Raw genomic sequence first — 21145 nt, 5'->3', positions numbered from 1 at the left:
TTGGCATCACCATTTCAGTTTACACAAAAACAGTTGTTTACTATTAATCAATATGTTTTACTAATAAACTGTCAGGTATTTCGCAATTAATTGACAGCCACAAACATGGTATCATATTGGTAGCAAAAGCAGATTATATATCTATGGCCATAATAGAAGTTACACTTATTCATGCTTTCTGCATACTACATTTACCTTCAAGGGGAATTGAGTAGAAAATATTTTAAATAAAATGTAAGGTGTGGCTACCACTGCCTGTTCGTATGATATCGTACGAAAACTTATGCACACCAATTTGTATGATATCCTTTGAAATTAGGCAGCCGCCGGCTGGTCACGTGACAATTAGACAAATGACAGTCAAGGTCGTTTCAGAGGCAGTTTCGAGTTAAGTTTAGCCGACAAAAGGTGACTATGAGCTGGGTACTGGGACCGCGAGGTGAGGGTGCTTTCAGGGGCCGTGGCAGTTAAAGCTATGGTGCACAACTATTTTTATATTGGTGTTACATTCAAGCCATTGCCAAACGAGTTGATACAAAGCTAGTCTATATCAACGACGTTTCAGAAATTTCGCTGGATGTCCCTCATTTTGGCTGGATGTCCGGTACCTTCTGCTTTCTCTGTGTTGGGGTTCTAACCTCCGGTGGATTTGTGAGGACTATGGTTAACTGCTCCTAGATCCAGACAGCTAGCTGTTGGATCTAGGAGCAGTCTGTCCATCTGAGTTTTCTGTTGCACGACTAAAACAACTTTTGAACGTACACATGTTCCACCAAAACAAGTTCCTTTCTGAGGCTATTTTGCAACGGCACCGTGGCTCCATCCGGCACTTAGCGATTGAAGATGATTGTGATTGGTTTAAAGAAATGCCAATAACCAGAGCACGTTTCACTCCTAAAAAAAACTAACCTCCTACTCTACTACCCTGCTCTCTGTCTATTGTCAGCATCCTTTGTTCCAAATAGGTAATCTGACCTTTGACCTATTCATAGGCCTATACTAAAGCAGTGGTTAGTTAGTGATAAGTTAAGCAATTAGTGTTTGCACATGTGAGGAGAGTGTGTGTAACGCATGGCATGTTCAAACAGTGTGCACCATGTTGCTATGGTTTCCTGGTTGAATGACATGTTCCTCGGAAAGGTGTGCAACTGCTTTGAGATATGTTTTCTCTCGTTTGGTGGCTGTTTCTCTCATTTATTGGCATTGTCACAGACTCACAGGTGATACCCAATCAGCAGAGACGTGTGGCTAAACTCGTAGTAATAAAAAGGCAGAGCGCTTGCACACTCAACAGGGTGTTCAACGCACCCCCGTTTCAGTTTAGAAAAACGTGTTGCTACGTTTTGTTGGGGCTGAACGTGGCTATGGTGAATAAGTGTAGCATTTTGATTGGTTGTGTTTGGAAAAGGAAAGCAAGTCACTTCATGTTAGATTGTTGTGTCTTATACCCCGTTTACACGTACATGGTTATTTTGAAAAACTGAGACATTTCCCTTCGTTTGTGCCCTTCGTTTACACGCAAACGGAGAATTCGCCTCTGAAAGCGATTCTTTCTAAAAACTCCGGCCAGAGTGGAGATTTTGGAAAACTTTGTTTGCACATTTGCATGTAAACTGAGACAAACGGAGGTTTAGGCAGCCGAGGAAGTGAGGAAGAGAAGAGAGAGGAAGTGATTCGTTGCTGTTGTTGCTATTTTCGGGATTCTGATTGGCTAACGTGGGCTTGAGCTTCTCGTTACACTGCCAACAGGTCTGGCATGCTCTTGATGGCATTGACGGCATATATACACAGCGGCATATATACAGTTGTGCACAATGTTATTTTTGAAAACAGGAAGGTTGAAATGTCTGTTTATGAAAATAATAAAACGTAGCATGAGGTAGAGAATTGTGTGTAGTGTTTTGAAAAAAGTGCTTTATGCATTTGAAAACTGAGTGAAGGAAGGGCTGAGATATAACTTATGGTTTTTGAGATTTGGTGTGTAGTTTTGCTCTTTGAGTGAGAGGTTTAAAAAATTGTGTGACGTGAAGATTTGTCTGTAAGCAGTTTAAAAAACTGTAAATATGCAAATAAGGCATTCTCTTATTAAATATATGTTAATTTTGGACTTTTGGAAATATCTTTCTAATCACTCCATAAATCTGAAAATATTGTCACAGCCTTAAAAATATCAATTTGGCATTCTGGAATAAAATGTTTTATAAAGCCGTCTATGAATGATATAGAGTATAAGCAAACCCTGTAAAAACCTTCAGAATAAAGACAAGCAATAAAACTGCTTTGATTTAAGTGCTACTGAAGGTGAGATTTCTGTATCAGCGTATAAGAAAAAAATCATTTTGAGAAAAAGGCCTTTAATGGCTTAAATACTGTAAAATATATATACTTATATCCTATACCTTTAGGAGAAATCTACAGACTCAAATAGACAAAGTGTAGGTAAATAAAGACCTAAACTTGCATTTTGGTAGTTTTCAAGATTCAAAATCCTCCCACAATGAGGAAATTCACAATGTTGCAGCAGCAAGGGATAGGGGGAAAAGTACAAGACACAGATAATCAAACAATAAATAAATATATAAATATAATAATAGTCCAGAGATGCCCAAATTCATTCATATGAAGGGCCAAAAATGTATCTGGACGGAGGGCCATGGACCAAAAATAAATGATGTTATGAGAAAATATATATTTTTATAATATATTTGAAAGAAAATGAACATTTTAAATCTAAAATAAAAAATTCTAAAATAACATTGCTCTTTAATCTGCATATATCTTCCGTATTAAAGACCTTTTACAGGCATTTATCACTTGCCACAGTGGGAGACATGAAGCCAGTCTTTTACAGTAATATTAGGGCTCCAGCTGACTTAATAAATGTTCTTTAAAACTTACGTACGTAATTTAATAGGGAAGTTTACCAGCACTGTGCTTTACATTGCCGTAAAATTTAGATTAAGTACTTTTTAGCTGCACAAAATGTACATTTCGTAGCCATTATGGTTAGGATTTTACAGTACTCACTCACGCACTCACTCAAAATAAAAGGAGAATAGGTATGAGCATGTCAAATTCAGGCGGCCTTGCACTAGTCTGAAAGAAGACAGTAAGGGAAGCAAAATAACCCAACATTTTAAAATTTAACAGAGAATAATAATAATAATAAAAAAAAACGTTTTTGCCTGCAGTGTCTGGCCTTAAAAATCCCAAATTCTCTGCGAACACATAAGAGCTTTTGGGTGTTGTTGAGGAATTATGTCTAAAATAAGGCCCAAATCTGACTACAATTTATGAATTCCTGCGGCGTCTTTCATTGGACTTAAGTTTACAAGGATCAATCTGAGACAAAGAGTTCAATTTCAATTCAATTCAGTTTTTTTTATAGCATCAATTCATAACAAGAGTTATCTCAAGACACTTTACAGATAGAGTAGGTCTAGACCACACTCTATAATTTACAAAGACCCAACAATTCCAGTAATTCCCCCAAGAGCAAGCATTTAGTGCGACAGTGGCGAGGAAATCTTCCTTTTAGGGAGAAACCACGGACAGACCCAGGCTCTTGGTAGGTGGTGTCTGACGGGGCCGGTTGGGTGTGTGATGAACAGCGGCAATAATAGTCACAATAAAGATAATGGATCAGTGACTAGAAATAGTAGCTCTAGTAGTTCCTGGCATAGCAAGGCACTGCAGGGTGTCACAGGACGTAGCAGGACATATAGTTCAGTTAAGCAAGTTTACTGAAGTCCAGCATTCAAGTTAAAACACACGTGTGGGTACACAAAAGTTTCCCTGGCCGCAGACAATAGAATACGGGGGTTCAGGTCCACTCTCCCAAAATTGTGAACCCCCTCTGACCATATGACTAATCTTTTTATCTTCTTCCTTGATGGCGTCATCCTCTGTCTCCGGACAGATTTCTTCAGTTCTCACACACACACACTGACCCAAGAGCCACCCCCCTGCCGTTCCACCTCTGCGCCTGGTACTAAAAAACTGTTTCTAACATACACTGTTTCTAACATACACATTCCTGAACTATAATGTAATCAAAGCTTAAGCTAACCATCTGTGGTACGAGTCTATACATTGTACAGGGAGTTCAAATGTGTCTTCCCTGGAAATTGCAACCATGTCTCATGACTACACACAACTCACATATATTATAAACTTTTATACTGAGAATAACACATCTAGATTATAGAAATATTTCTACAGTGTACATATGAAAATCATAACAGTATTGGGACACTGAGGTTTGATTCATTCAAGGGATGATTGGAGAAAACTGAGTGGTACAAGGGTAATTTGTAATGCACTTCAGCAACAAGGTCATGATCACTTGGAAAATACTAATGGGAAATTCACGTATTGCAGGTTGTTTCCATAGTATATCTGGGGAGCTCATTTGAAATAATATTTACCCTCGGAGGCCAATTATATCAGTCTCCTTTTGTTTACTCCTAAACCTTTAAAGGCTTTCCCCCCAGGAGCAAATCCAAAACACCACGCAGTGCCAAACTAGCATGGACAAATCAGTAAATGAGTTCACAGCGACAGTGGGTGACATTTACACATATCAATAGAGGCATACCAACACAGTCAATCTTTTCCAACTTAGGAAGAGGAAAGTAATCATAGAATTTTGAAGTTTGAAATCGACTTTAGGAGTGTAGGCATAGGGGAAACAGTAACAACATTACAGCACTAGTAGATTTGGCCAATGTCATCCAAGTCCAAAAGGCAGAGCTGTGTTTGTGCGTGTGTGTGTGTGTGTGTGTTTAGGTCACAGTGACTTCTGAGGTGGAAGATGGAGATGTCTGGCCCCTCCACAGCCTCGGTTGGCTCGCCTGTATCATTACCCTCTGACGGTGGTGATAGATGTAAGAAAGGCCCAGGGCCTGCCTGGCACACAGCTGAGTGCAGATGGCAGCTCAGGTCATTAGAGGGAGGCAATGGCAAAAAGTCTGCTGTCCTCCTTTACACCAGTAACCAGCAAAGCTTAAATCCATTCCTACCATTTCTTTTGATCATTAAGACCCAAATGTGGGACTCATCATGCAGAAAGAAAAATGAGTTTTGGAGAGTTTAAAAAAAAAGAAACGTGTCTCTCTTGTAATCATCAATGCTTTTAGGGGTGTCATTTATAACCAGGATTGGTTAATTGTTTTATTTGAATGATTCATTACTAAATCAAAAAAGTTCATTTTGATCTAATGTTTTCAAGTTAAAAAAGTCTGGTTCATTTGTTTTCTCTGTTTCCCAACAAAGACAAGAGAGGAAGATCATGAAAAGATGCTGAAAATGTTGCAAGAATACTGAGCTCATTAGAGCAGAGCTGACAGGGAATAAGAACTATACGGTGTACGTGCTTATGTGTGTGAACGCATACTGTACACACAAACATAGCAGACAGCGTGTCTAATGGGGAACTTATTGAAGCTGGCAGCACAAGCGTCATCTCCAGTCTGCTCTGTATTGGTGATATAAAACTGTTACTAAGCAGGCGTTCCGTGTTGTTGCACATTACCATCTGCTACTATCCCTTTGCTTTAAACAGTGTGGGAAGATTGGATCTTTTCCGTGTGCTTGTTTCTATCCCTCCCCCCTTTTCTGCCTCTTCCCACCATGTCTGATCTGTGAATATCTCCAAAAATAATCTCTCATTACATGGATCATGGCTTAGCTAATTATCACCTACAGATCTTATGCAAAGGCAGAATGCACGTAATGCCCAACAAGGATGGCTGTTGGATTGCTTGATGCCACCATTAGAAGTGGAAGACAATCAGGGCATTCTTGTTTTTTTACATTCAAGTTTTGCATTATTCACCAGCATCATCTTTATTTAGAGTGAATACTTTAGTTCTAATGGGCATCTTTTCCAGATAATGTAGACTTTGTGCTCATTAAAATTCCAAGGAATATTATGATGAAAAAAGCCATCTTGGATTCAAATTTCTTTGAATCCAAGAAAGCTGCATGGCTGTAGACTAACAGCCTACAGCCATGCAAATGGCTCTGTGGGGCACATTGGTGCTTTGAGCTAAATGCTACCATCAACATGCTAACAAGCTCTAAATGCTACCACCATCATGCTAATAAGCACAAAATGACAACATGATTTGCAGCATGTATTATGTGTACCATTTTCACCATCTTAATTCAGTGTGCTGCAAGGTAGTTCAGTCAAACGCACAAATGTTTGTTGGTGCTAGAAGAAAGTCAGTAGAATACATCATCTGGGAACCATGAATGTCTGTACAAACTATTATTCCAATCCTTCTGGTAGATCATGAGATATTTGAGTAGCTTAGTGAAAACTTTGACTGCTGCTCTTGATGCTAGAGGAAAAGTCTGGAGATCACCAGCATCATTAGGCTTTGTCCTCTGGGGAGCATGAATGTCTGTACAATATTTCATGGCAATTAATCCAATGCTTATTGACTTGTTTCAGTCTGGGCCAACCAACAGACTGACATGGCCATCCGTATATCCACATAACAACAATGTGAGCACTACTTATGTCTTAAGCCAGTCTTATTTTAAATGTACTAATGTATCAAATCATCAAACATCTTCAAATACTAGTTCACACTGAAACCACAGCACAAAACCTCCAGCAGCAAGGCAGCAAGTTGGCCCTTCACCAGAAACCACACGCACTTGATGATCAAAGAACTTCTGAAGGACAATAATTCTAGACAAACGGGAACATTAACGCCCCCCCCCCTTTTTTTAATGCATGACTCCGTCTGCGCCCATTAAGTGACTCATCTGGAGAGACAAATGTTTTTGGATCTAAATCACAATAGTGTTCCCACAGGATTTGAATGGAAATGGCCCAATGCAACACTTAGCAAGTGCTATCCTACCTTTTACCGATGACTTTTATTAAAATAAGCAGCTTTAAGATTGATATGGAAACTCTACAGCTAATCCTGTTTAAACAGCCTCAAAAGGATGGAAATGCAATTTTGTTCTTAACAGCCAAGCAGGGTAATGGTGTACTTTGGCAGTTTTGTTTGGATGGCACAGAGGCGGCAGTATGCACAAAACACTTTAATTATAGGAGCCTGTATATTTCAGGACTTTCTAAGTGCAAGCAGAGGAGATGAGCTGAAGCTACATGCAAGTCGGATGCCTTAGTGATTTAAAAAAAATCATCTAGGAATGCTGACTTTACTTACTTTACCTATTGAACTTGGTGATTTAACAGTGGGAGCGAGACCAGAAGAAAACATTGTCTTGCAGTGTTTGCTGGAGTTTCTCTATATGTTCAGGTTTTAGTGCCTTACTCAAGGGTAGTTTGACAATTCGGGCTTGTATATTCTCAACTGCTTAGAGGATTTACATGACCATCCATACAGCCCCAACCGTGCTTTCCAAGAAGTCAGGCTAATCAATCGACTCATCAGCAGACCCAAACAGAATTTGCGGATTTCTTTTTTCAGCAGTGATCCAGAATGAAAACCTGTGGAGCTTTTTTGCTTGGGGTGGAGATGTGTTAACATAACAACAACAAGTTTAATTTTTAATTTGTTCGATATGTTTAAAATCTGTTAAAATTCTTCGGAATTCTGCGTTGTAATGTAACAAAGTACAAATATTTCACTACTGTACGTAGAATTTTCACGTTTCTGTACTTCGTTATTTATATTTCCGGAAACTGTTACTTTTACTCCACTACATTTCCCTTGAGCATCTTACTTACTCGTTACTACAAAATAAAATGTCAAATTTGTTACACTGGAAAAATATTGGCGAATCATTACTCCTTCATAAACCACAGTATTAGGCTGCACACACACACACACACACACACACACACACTCATCGGTGTGTGAATATGTGTGTATGTTTATCTGTTTATCTGATGAGCAGGTGGCAGCCTTGGCAACAATGTATGAATGTGTGTGAATGGCTTCCGTACTATGTAAAAGCTGTTTACCTCTCTGATGGACTGCAAGCATCACACACATTCACACACACACACACACACACACACACACACACACACACACACACACACACACACACACACACACACACACACACACACACACACACACAGCATGATCAGCGTTGTTATAATGTAATACATGAAATCATCCAGATCTGAAAAATGGTCCTGGAAAGAAAGATTCACAATGCCTCTTTACCTCACTGAAATGTCACATGTACTCCTCTGTACCTGGAGCGTGACTTACTGCATTTCTGTAGCAGTGCAGCTAAACCAGTCCTGGTGGAAATATAACAAGGCGATGGTTGCCATGTGAGGGGCTGAGAATGAGACAGCAACCCTGGCCTGACCCTCAGAGGAGAGGGAAGATATTCAGCAAGCACAATGCCAGGAACCCTAATGTCCATTACAGAAACAAGTCTCCTAAAGTCCAGAATGGGGTTGTGAGGAAACAACATGACAACACACACCACCACACATACACATAGCTCAGAGTAATTTGAACTATGTTTATTTATTTTTTTCAGACACTGCTGCTCCCACAGGTGACCGACTCAGATTGGATCCATTATTTTGCTGGTGGTGGGTCGAGTCAAGAGGACAGACACAATCAGTCTTTTCCAAAGTTCAAAATGAGAGGAGAAAATGGTTGGGAGATACATACAGATCACGTATCTGTCGGTCTGCCTGTGTGTGTAATGTGTGTGGCTATGTATTTGCATGTGTATGCAGTTTGTGTATGCTTGTGTGTGTGTGTGAGTGGGTGTGTGTCATTACTTCCCTCCAGAATCAATTTCCTCTAGGATGTGCCAAGGACAGCGGTGCAGACAGTTTGATTTGTAAAGCTTGAACCGAATGTGTCTGGGTAGCAGTCCACCTGAGCCCTGACGTCAACAATACCTTGAAAACCCCTAATATTTCATGGTGTGTACTTTCAGAAAAAGAAACATTTACACCGTGGAAGGTTCTACAACAATGATACAATATGAGCGAAGGTGGAGGACTATCAAGCTGCCTTCAACCACAAGGCTCATGACACTGCCGAGCGTGATGAAAAATGTCTGAGGCAATAATACTATTCAGGACAAAAAAACTGTTAAAGTCAGGGGCACAGGCACCAAGAAATATATGTTTTGATTACATCGAGGTGGGGACTATGCAGAAGAAAAGACAAGAATACAGATGCTGGTTCAAGAAGAATCAGTTGTTGGTAATATGTGTCATCTGTGCATCTGTGTCAGGAGGCAACACACGCAACACGTGAGAAACGGTGAAAACGGCTGTCCTAAAAGAAGCAGGGGCTGTGATAACAGTGTGAGACATGATGTGAATATAATAGCACAATGAGTCTATTTCTGTTTTTTAGAACTGCAGCCCCACTCCCTTTTTTTCTCTCCCACTATCCTCCTTTTACGGCATCAATCTTCCTGGATCATCAACTCGCTAAATACTAAGGGCTACATTCATCCCCCTATAGTATTGAGGAATGGTGAAAATTGCCTAATTTGTAATAACTGCAGTGCTGTACTTTGTCTGGTGTGGTTAATTGCCTTTGAAATCCACCTGATGTTCGAATTATACTGTGCAAAGTGCTGCAGCCGCCCCAGGGGGACTGCACTGTCTAAAGGAAACTGATTATGGAAACAAACTGAGCTTGAGCCTGGCGCTGTACAGTGGCCCTGTACAGCTTATCCCAGGTTAGCTTGTGGTGGAGGCAGTTTTTTCCACTTTTTTTTTAATGAGTTTATTTTAAACATGTTAAAAAGAAAACAAACAAACAATCCTGAGCAAGCATATCTTTCAAAATTATAGTCAATTATTCAAATAAGGATTCCATGTTAAAAAAAGGAGTAGGAAGAAGATAGTAAAAACATTTCTGGTCCTACCCCCTATTCACAGTACTAAGGTAAAGGTGAAGGTGCGTGGTATTCCTTCTGACAGATAAATGTTGGTCAATTTCGGTGATTGATCATCTGTGTGTTTCTTTGCTGGTGTGAATTACTACTACTAAACAGCACTAGCCAGTTGCAGTTTCTGCATTTTAAGGCAAAAAACTACAAAAGGGTATAGCTTGCTAATCCTGACAAAATAGTACATTATTTGACTATTTGATTAAACAAACAGATAACAAATATTGCTCTTTTTTTTGAGGCTGTGAATGTGATTGATCTTGGTAAATATGAACATTAACAGATGACTGTAGTACTTTGGATTCCCTAAATGGCATGGCAATAACTACACAGGGATGGCTCAAAATAACCGACTACCAAGTAAATTAGATGCAATGAAATGTTATTGGAGTGACCAGTAATTATGGAGTAATATCTGTTAATTATAATAGCTTTCACCAGTTATTATTATTATTGTTGTTATTAAGTAATATAAATCATTTTCAACAGTAATTAGATTCTACAGTAATGCTAGTTGCATTCAATTATGTATTTGGCCACTTGGGGGCAGTGCAACAAGCTGTAACCGCAATGTTTAAATATTATCACCTTGTAAAGCTGTTATGGCTTATGCATCAGCAAACAATTAGGCTATGATCACACTTGGCGTCTTTTTTTGACAAGAAAAAATTCAACTAGGGTGCTTTTGTAGTAAAAAAAAGAAAAGCTGGCAGCGTTTTGGTTCCAAAAAGCAGCCAAGTGCGCCTTTTGTTGCTATAACAACAGCTACTGCTACATTACCCTAGAGTGCTATGTGGAGCGGTGCTAACGTTGGATAAAACAAAGCGGAACATAAACAGCCATTTAGAGATGTGTTTCTGGCCACCTGTTGTATATAAGTCCAATATCTGGCTCTTGTCCTGCTAGATGCTCCACTATGTTCACCAGCAAGTTGCTAATTCACATAGAATAGAACCACAAAACCAACAACAGCTAGTTTCCATCCAGAGGAGTAGAGGGGAAACAGCTCTGTACTGTGTTTTCAAGGTGTAGTGCAGGGAAATATGATCCGCCGTGAAAATTAACCGGATGATTATTTTCTTACGCAGTCGGTGTAAATTGGGGGTCACTTCGGAGCGGTGGCGGAGTCATCAGGTTTCCATTAAAGTCAGTGGGTGTATTTCCACTGACTGCGGAACGGCTGCGTTCCGACTGCATCCCAGCTTTGGCGATCCGGCGATCCGGCGATCCGCAGCCCTCCGGAGCAGATACGCAGAGCTGGAGAGCCGGAGAGCTCCGCAGCAATTCAGCACACGGCAGATAGTGCTGGACAGGAAGTGCGAGACAGGAAGTCGAGCACAGAAGCAAAATAAATTAATTTTTCAAAATAAAATACAGCATGCTCACGGCGGATCATATTTCCCTGCACTACACCTTGAAAACACAGCACAGAGTAGTTTCCCCTCTACTCCTCTGGATGGAAACTAACTGTTGTTGGTTTTGTGGTTCTATTCTACGTGAATTCGTGAGATCTTGTGTTTCCTCGTGACTGTCAGTCATGGCCGCAGCCGTTACGCAACAAATCCGCACCTGGTGGGTATTGACGGACGGCGGAGCACGCAGCAGACACGCAGCGGAGCCGGTCTGCAGAAGTTCTGCATTCGGTGGAAATCCGGAGTCACAGTCTCATCAGGTAGTGACAGGAATGTTGTAAGTAGGCGGTTCAAGGCTATTTTATTCACATTAAACATCAGATGAAGTTTTTCTTTTCTCAAATAGAAATTATGCTGAGTAATTAATGAATTAGTCATGACAAAAATGTTTGCTATGTTAGTGTAATACATACCTATCAAGTTTTGGATTTGAAAATAAGGGAAATTTTCCGGCGCCCACCGCGAGCAGTCCCACCACCCCAACCAAGCTCCAGTATCCCTTACATTTTAAGACAGGTGTACAAGAAAGCTAAAATCACCACTTGATGCAGAATGCTGAAAACATTTACAATTTATAACATTGCTTGTCTTTACATTTACATTTTATTTTCATTCCACACATTCTTTTCATTTCATATTGCTTTTCTTTTACAGTTTCTCTTTTAATTTCACATAACTTTTCTTTACTCTTTTAGTGAGTTATTGTACAAATGTGGGCTGGGCCAGAGTGGTTAATTTTACATGAGAGTAGAGCGCAACGGTCTAACGTCATTCTCTGTAACAATCTTTCGTACCATGCTAAACACCCTTTCTGAAGTTGCATTGCTATGGGGAATGCATAGTAAAGCCTTCATAAGTTTTGGCAGCGCACCGTCTCTGTCGTAGCGTCCATCATCTGTCTGTTTTTCTCTCTTTTTTTTCCCCCCGCGTTGTCACTCATCATCTGACCTCACACACTAAACTCGCGACAACTTCCACCTATAGTACCTGTAGTAGGCTACTGTCTACTGCAGGTGGCAGTTATCACGAGGCTAGGGAAAGAGCTCAGATTGGGAATGTTTTTTTTTTTTTTACTCCGCTCGGGCCCGGGCTATTATTATTTTTTAATAACGCAGGTTAAAATACGGGAGATTTACGGGAAAATACTAATACGGGAGGACGGCGGGAAAGAAGGGTAAAATACGGGACTTTCCCGGCCAAAACGGGATACTTGACAGGTATGGTGTAATATGTAACGTTAGCTAGCTTGTTTAATAGCTTGTTGGATAGAAATGCACAAACTACAACTAGCTAACATTACCACGGCGATAAGCCTAACATTATGTGTGTGAACTGATATTAGGGTTAATATTGAAGATCTACGGTTGTGTTTTGAAGTTAAGTGGCGGATCAGTTAAATATATATCCTCTGTCCCAGACGAAACCTAATATTTATGTGGAGGATGCAAGATAATTTTAGAATTAGCCTATAATATGACTGCATGGTGAACCTAACTCATATTTAGACATCTGACGTTAAAGATTTGTGTTGTTGTTGCCCAGATAAAATGACAGAGAAAAGAAAAACAGACATAAGATCCTTTTTCAGTAGGCCTACACTAAAACGCCAAGTAAGTACAATAAGTCCTCATATCAAGACAATTTGGTAGCATCTTTATGTTGTTGTTTTAAAGTGATGGTTCGGAGTAATTTCACCCTAGGGTCCTTTGCACCATGATCTCGAGCCAAACACCCCCCCTGCTGCTGCTGCTGCTGTTACTACCGGGCAGTAAGAGTGCTTAGGAACATCTACAAATTACAACACCGAAAAGAGATGCAACAAAAATATTTATTAATTTAATGATTAAATAAGGTAATGTCTCCAAACTTACCTCAATTATTACTTGTCTCCTGCTAGTTATACTACAGCACTTACTTTAAAAAATAAGTTAAATTAAAAAATATTTTTGTTGCATCTCTTTTCGGTGTTGTAATTTGTAGATGTCCCTAAGCACTCGTCTTACAGCAGCAACAACAACAGCAGAGAGCAGAAGCCAGCAGGCAAGTGTTATTTACATAAACTTCTGGTGTACTTACACACTTTACAATCCATCGTTTTATGAGTGCATAACCTATATGTACTAGTGTAGACCGTTGGTATCATTTCGGGCATTATTAGTGGGGTAATGTTAAGAGACACTTCGGATCCATTAGCCCCTGCGCTAAGCTATTCAGCGGCTAACGCTACTCTACGCTAACTCTCCCAATGTTCGACCCAGGTGAAAAAAGCTTCTGGGGGGGTGTTTGGCTCGAGGTCATGGTGCAAAGGACCCTAGGGTGAAATTACTCCGAACCATCACTTTAAGAATGGGTGATTATGGAAATACTAACGTCACTATGTCACAGGCAAAGGAGACAGAAAAAACTGAGGGACAGGGAGACCAGGGACAGTCAGGTGGAGAGTCTCAGGGAGACCAGGGACAGTCAGGTGGAGAGTCTCAGGGAAGTGTGTTGAGCTTAGTTCATATTTTTGTAGGTGTGTGCTGTCAGGGTTTAGCAGATGAGCTTTACCAGTGGCTCACTAATTTACATTATGATCAGCTAATTTAACAAGCATTGTATTTCTTTTATATGGGGACACTTTTTCAAAATAAGTCATTATGTTTTAAGGTATTTTTGTGGCTTGATTAAAAACAACTTAAAAATAAATACGTTTTTAAAGAAGAATATTTTGGTCAATTTAGTCAGCTTTTTCATTGAATCACAAGACGCACTGAACAGGATAATGGTACAGTCTCCATGCTACACTAATGACAGTATTAAGGCTTTCCTTGGTGTACACATGTCCTCTATGAGTATAATTGTGGCTGTATTATTTGTGTCCCCTTCAAAAATTAAAATTGTATGTCTACTGTTAGATCAGATTTACACCCATGGTTGAAATAGGTCTGGCAATGTGAGACTAGCTGCTATGCGTCTTTTTTCTGCTACCCTAAAATAGGACAAATGACCAAATGCCCAACACATGCGGGTGCAATTCACATAGAGGGATATGGCTTTTATTTGAGAGGAAGAGAGATAACTAGGAAAGAGCAAAGCATGCTTAAGTCAGCTTAAGTCAGGGAACTGGAGGATGGACAGCAAAAGCAAAAGCAAGGCATAGGCTGTAGAGAGAGAAAAGAGAGGGATTTTGTTGATAACGCTTAAAGGTGAAAAAACATTTTCAGTTCAAGTGATAGGATTCACTCAATGGGAGCATTTTCGAAGGGGATCTGGGTGATTCACCAACCCAAGATGAAACAGGGACCAGCTGGGAGACGCTGCCTCTTGTTTATCATTATCCCACTGAGGCAACAGGGGTGTGAATCTGAAAAATACAGATGGATGGCTTCCCATTATGGATCATTATAGCTTCCTGTGGGCCAAATATCTGCTAATGTGAGAGTGGAGCAGTGCTTTGTGTTTTTTTATTGTGCTTATTATATTTTTATGGGGGTTGTAGCCGTTTAAAAGTCGTTAAAGTGACTTAATGTGGTTGTTCATAAACATTCTGTCTGTTTAATATCCAAATTAACCTATGCCACAAATGACAATTTACTACTGTGTTACTGTAAACGTGCGGTCGATCCAACTGTCATATTATTTGAAAAATAGTGTCCATGGCGGGGCAGACAAGGTCACAACTATGTTTAAAATGCCATCTTCCAAGCTCTGTCACATCAAATAGAATCACTGGTGAGGAAGAAAAGGAGCAATGGAGGGAAAGAGGCAGAGAGATTTGCTCACCCCAGACACTTCTAATCTATTAGTCTGGGCGACATGTCAACTCCAATTGAGCAAACACACCTAAGCAAGACTGCATTGTGTCCCATAGAGACTGCTGCTCCTCGGCTGGTGTACATCTGAATACGCATGTTGTTTTTCGATGAGGTGTCTCCCCTAACAACCTATCTGGATTCCAGTCATATCTGTGTGTGCAGTGAGGCACCGAATAGGCACCTATACCCCAAGCTGTGCTGAGGCTTATGGAGGGTGCAGTGGAGTGAAGACACAACAAAAGGACCTTTGCGGCCCTATAAGCAACCAACCTTCAGGGGGACTTCCAAGATGGTATCACCTGCACTCTTGGGACCACAGGAGGAAGCGATGCTGCCTTTGTAAAGCAGATGGTGGCTATTGCTTTCTGCAGAAATGTCACACCAATATTTCTTGCCTAAAATATTGTATTGCCCTGTATCTATTGGAGCCACTGGAGACTGATGCATCATTTGAAGGAGCTCATTAATCTTTCATGAACTTTTCTCATCACTCGAAACACAGACACGCACGCACACACACACCTTTTACCAGTGCAAGAGAGGACTCTTTCACATTCACTCTTAAGGTCACCATTAATTAAGCTTCTCACAGTTGTGGAGATGGTGATGGATGGTTAATATTTCCTTAGAAAGCTCACTCTGTTGTGGATGCCAGGAAAAGGCTTTACTCCATCAGTCAGCCATGAATCACTTTTTTTCTTTTTATCCAGAGGCATGAATCTATTTGCTTGTGTCTGGTGGTGCCAATGGGCTCTAAACACAACAAAGAAAAGGGTGTCTGAGTGGGTGTGGAATTAATGACTTTCTGTCACTGCTGATGGGGTGTGGACAAAAGACTCATCTACCCCTTCAGACCTAATAGGCAAGAAGAATAAAAGGCATATTCTTTGATCACTGTAATTCTGTAATATATGTTTTTTTTTTCTCTCTAACTTTCTCTGTTTGGCTATTATTATGGTTCCTTTTTCTTTTTCATCCCTTTGTCACGAAAACTTTTTTTTCCTCACACCAATGTCACGGGAAGTAAAATGAGCATAAATGCTAAAGCTTTCATTATATTTTATTGGCACTGGGAGTTAAAGGAAAAGACCACAGTACTGTTGCATTACTGTCCATAATAGTAAATAGTTAGCGTGTCGCCTATTTGTAACCGGTAGGCTACCAACAACGTTATCATCATCTTAGCAGTTTAGATACCCGACACTCGACTGTCCTGCAGTTATTACAGACATGAACTAACCACTGACACTGGACTCACGGCTGTGCATCGCTGCAGTTCACCGCTTCTGCAGAATGAAACACTGATGTATGAAAACTACAGTCAGATTAATTTACTCATTAATCTAAGGTGCTGGAACCCAGTTCTGGATCGTTTCGGCCCACTTTAACCCCTGGTCATAAATTATTTGACGAATAAAAATGTTTTACCTGATGATGGTGCTTGATAAAAAGATAAGAGTTCACCAAAGTGATTACAATTCATCCTGGAAAACATGAAACATGGAAACATGGAAAGAAATGTCATGGCAACCCATCCAATAGTTTTGAGATATTTTACATAAACACATGCAAACGTCATGGTGGCTACACAGGGGACCTCCAAAGTCAGTAGGATTCATCCTCTGGCCGGTAGCAAAGTTCATGGCAATCCATCCGATAGCTGTTGATATATTTAATTTTTATTATTATTCTTTTAGTTTGGGCCAAAGTGCTGGACCAACTGACAGACTGACAATGCCTTTCCAAGAGCCATGCTGCTTCTAAACTAATCTGAACGCCACATGGGATACTCTGCTCTGCACAGAGAAGAGGTTTGTACCCACCCACAGACAACCATGACTTTACTGGACATCAACATAGTTCTATGGCTTCTTTCTTTATCAAGTCATGTTTCTTTTGTACTGGATTACAAACCCATTTCTCTCACATTCCATGCATGAAGACACTGTTTCCATGTTAAGGCTGCCCGTACTTGCTTTTGATTTGCAACTTTAAATTTGCTTCTCATGACATTATTCATTACAAAGCAGTTAAACTGCTCATAACAGCTTGATGTCAGTGTTTCAATGTGATGTTTTACTCGTGATTACTAATGTGTTTATCAATTTGGTGTTGTGCTCTAATCACTGAGGGGGGGGAATAGATTCTGCACACTGCAGCTGAAACAGAAATTAAAATCTGTCAGGTTAATAACCTCTCAGTTTAGACGACAAAAAAAAGAAGTACAAGATAAACTAATTAAGCTCTGTATAATTAGAGTAATAGAGTTACAATTGGTAACAACAATTTCTTCTCAGAAATAGATCTGTAATTAAACTGTAGAGGTTCTGGCAAGTGTAAAGGTTGTAAAGGTTGCAAGCAGCATTCTTAACCATGACTACACAACTGTCAAATTACCTGTAATACCTTTGCTGAAGAAAATGAGAATAAGATGATGGCTGAAAAGATTGGCAGCCTCTCTCTCGCACTAGCGGTATTGTTAGTGCTAGTGTTTCTCTAAATTACTATAAAGTCACGTTTCCCTAAATCCTCTGGCTTCCTGTCATAAAGACAATGTTGCTTTAGAGCTTTAGAGAATTAAAGCTCTGCTGCAATTGTGCTAGAGGTGATTAACCTGACAGCTATTATCCATCTACCTAAGCATTAAACTCTAAAAGCTTAAACTCTGAGGGCCCTAACTTGCACTCAGCGCAATTGCCTTTGTACACCGACGCATGTATCGTTCCTATTTTGCACCCAACGCACAGCGGAGTTTTCCCTCCACAGACGCACGTCGGTAAATTAGGGAATGGATTTGCGCTCCCGGGGGCTGTTCAGTGAAAAGAGGAGGCGTGTTCAGGCGCAAATGTTCCCTGGTGCTATTTTGCAGTTTCAGGGGCTATTATTATTTTTTAATAACGCAGGTTAAAATACGGGAGATTTACGGGAAAATACTAATACGGGAGGACTGCGGGAAAGAAGGGTAAAATACGTGACTTTCCCGGCCAAAACGGGATACTTGACAGGTATGACTTCAGACCAACCCATTTTAGATTTGCGTCGGGCGCAAGACTCATTTATCCCGCCGGTATAATAGCAACAGCGCCCGAGATCCGCCCACAAAGCTACTTGCGTTTTGCGTTTCATACTTGCGTTTCAGATTGTTAAAATAGGGCGCTGAGTACTGATAAAGCAGTGCACATTTCACATGTTGTGCCATAAAGCAGCATATCTTGTAGCATTAAAGCTTTCAAGTGTTTTGGCAAATGCCTTGTTAGTTTATAATATTATACTGTTAGCTTAGTGTCTCATAGTGTGGTCAAAATGCTACACATCAACTCAAATTTTTTTCTGCACGTTGAAGTGTCCTTAAAGACCTCATATAATGCACTTTTTCAGGTTCATAATTAAGGGTGTCACGATTTCTATTTTAAATCGAAATCTCGAATTAAAAAATAGAATCGTTGATGCTGCCACGCCCCCACGTCTCGTCCGGTCGGCTTGCCAAGCGGGAAAAAAAACATAGAAAAAAACACACGTGTAGCCTGCTCGAGGTAGTCCATTTCCTGATTGATTCTACCACCACTCCAGTGGAGGAACTAATGAGCTAGATTACTACACGCAAAATAGCAGAAGAACACCAGCTACACACAACGGAGCATACACCGATCGCACTCAGCTTGAGCGAAGCGCTGCCGGCACAAATGATGAGGTAAAACAACAGGAGTGAGTCGGTTCATTCTCCCGGTTCAGTGACACTACTTGGGTTAATTAACCGGCTCTTCGGTCAGTTTGTCAACACTAGTTTTGAAGTGCTGCCAGTCAACCTCCTCTAACTTAGCTACAGCCAGTCAAAAGATAGCATGGCAACTGCAGATGCAGGAGACCCATCGACAGAACTTGAACCCCCCTCCTCTTTCACTGAAGTCACCGGTGTGGAAGCATTTGGGAATTTCCAGTGAGTGAAAAGCCACAGTTTGCAGGCTCTGCTATGTGCGTGTACCACATTCTTCCACTGGCAGCACGACTAACATGGCAGTTAATCTGTGTGGTTTATGTTCAACTGTTCGGAAATAGTTTGTTAGGACACTTAATTGTTGACTATGGACATGGCTGTTTCATTGGTTTTAGTTTGTTTTGTTGTGAACTTGAATGTCATCTTCTGTGACGAAGACTGCAGTTACAAAAGAGAAACTAGATGGCAGGTTATAGATATAAGTTATTGTTACATTATGTTGTTAATAAATGTTTTAAATCTGACAATGTAGCGTGGTACATTGCGCACAAAGGTCAGATATTATATTGCATCAAAGTCTAGTCTAAAAATGGCATAGCAACCTGTGCTTTAAAAAAATGAATGTAAAAATCGAGAATCAAATCGAACCGTGAACCTTAGAATCGAAAATGTAATTGCATCGAGGATTTGGAGAATCGTGACACCCCTATTCATAATTGTATTTATTTTTTTAAATCAATTGATCTCTCTGTTTTAGCTACAGAGTGAGGCATCTCACTTCTGTACCATCTTTGTTGGGAGTCACACATGCACAGTAGCTAGGTAAGGACTACTAGCCAGTCAGAAGCAGAGTAGGACGGGCCCTGACAAGTAAGCTAGTGTGACCCAAAACAAACCTGGTTCAGCTGGTAACCAAGGCTTTGGCTCAGCTGGACATGTTTGAACCCGAGTCTGATCCCGAAACACAGGCAGAACAACCTAAACCAGCTACTCGACCTAGACTGGAGCAAGATGTTTCAGAGTGGTAAGTTATTCAAATGTTAACAAATTAGTCTTTCATACGTAATGTTTTAAATTCTCTGTCTCCTGGACAGGGCGATACAACTATCTGAACTCTTCGGGCCTCCGCTCTAACTAGCTTGGTTTGAGGGCGTGCCATGCTAGCAGCTAGGCGAGCATTATAACGTGTGTTCCAAAGTGACGCAAAGTGACGCAAAATGACACGCGTTTGTCTCTGAAGTAAAGTCTGGACTACAATAGAGCTGTTTGGAGCAGTTTTTGAACAGTGTTTTCTGTTGGAGATGGTAAGTCCCTTTGGGGGGGACTTTGGGCTTTTTCACCTATAAACCTAAAGATATATAACACAATAAAAGAAAGGGGAAAAAGCCAAAAAGCATAATATGAGCACTATAAATGCCCCTACAGTGAAAAACATTTGGACATTAGAAGAATCTAAAAAACTAACAATGCAGCAGGGACTCTACTTATTTAGAGTGTAGTGGTTCTTACTGTGGGACTACTTGTCAGCAATCAATGATTAAACAGGAAATTAACTGTGTGGTTGATTAATGACAAGTAGACACAAAGCCGACTTGAATGCTATAAAAAAAAGAGAAAAGAATTTGCCCCAGAGTCCTAACACAGATTTGGAAAAATGCTCTGCTTTCTATTGTGTTGGTATGAGTGCACAGAGTGCGAGGCAGGGAGTTGTTGGAGAAAAAAAAGCATTCATCTGTCAAGTCAGTCTGGCCAAATAACTAAATGAAAAAATAATAAGCCTGCACAGTCCCCTAGACAATGGAGTCATTAACAGGGGCCGCAGTGAGTCACACTGTCAATGCTAATTTTCAGCTGAAGGGCTACAGGAATAATTGGACTCCCATCATCAAGACAGAAACAATATCCACACTCTATAATCAATATAAACAATTACAAACTACTTAAGATGGAGGTTAGAAAAGAGCTAAGAATGGATCCAGGTCAGCCTGGGACAAAGGAGTCAAACCCCAGACGGCTTCCCACACTCCAGGTTGTCTTTGACAGTACCATCCTCAGGCAGGCCCAGAAGATAATTTCACACGCATGTCCTCCACCCTGAATACCAGCTTCTCCCTTCAGGCAGACGCTTCAGAGTCCCTCGGTGCAGATTCAACCCCTTTAAGAACTCATTTGTCCCCCTGTCCATCAAAGCCCTGGATGGCAAGCCAGCCTCACCCCTGAAATACTGTTTTTTTATTAAAGCAACACCAAAGAATCTTTTGTACCTTAAAATAATGTTTCCAAAATCGTTTCAGTGGTTCATCAACTCGTAACAGGGTGAACGGCACTTCTGCATTCGCTTTGCG

Source organism: Perca fluviatilis, chromosome 7 (assembly GCF_010015445.1).
Source record: "Perca fluviatilis chromosome 7, GENO_Pfluv_1.0, whole genome shotgun sequence".
In the NCBI taxonomy this organism is placed as follows: domain Eukaryota; kingdom Metazoa; phylum Chordata; class Actinopteri; order Perciformes; family Percidae; genus Perca; species Perca fluviatilis.
The sequence above is the reverse complement of the archived record's forward strand: the minus strand, read 5'-3'. Positions refer to the sequence as shown.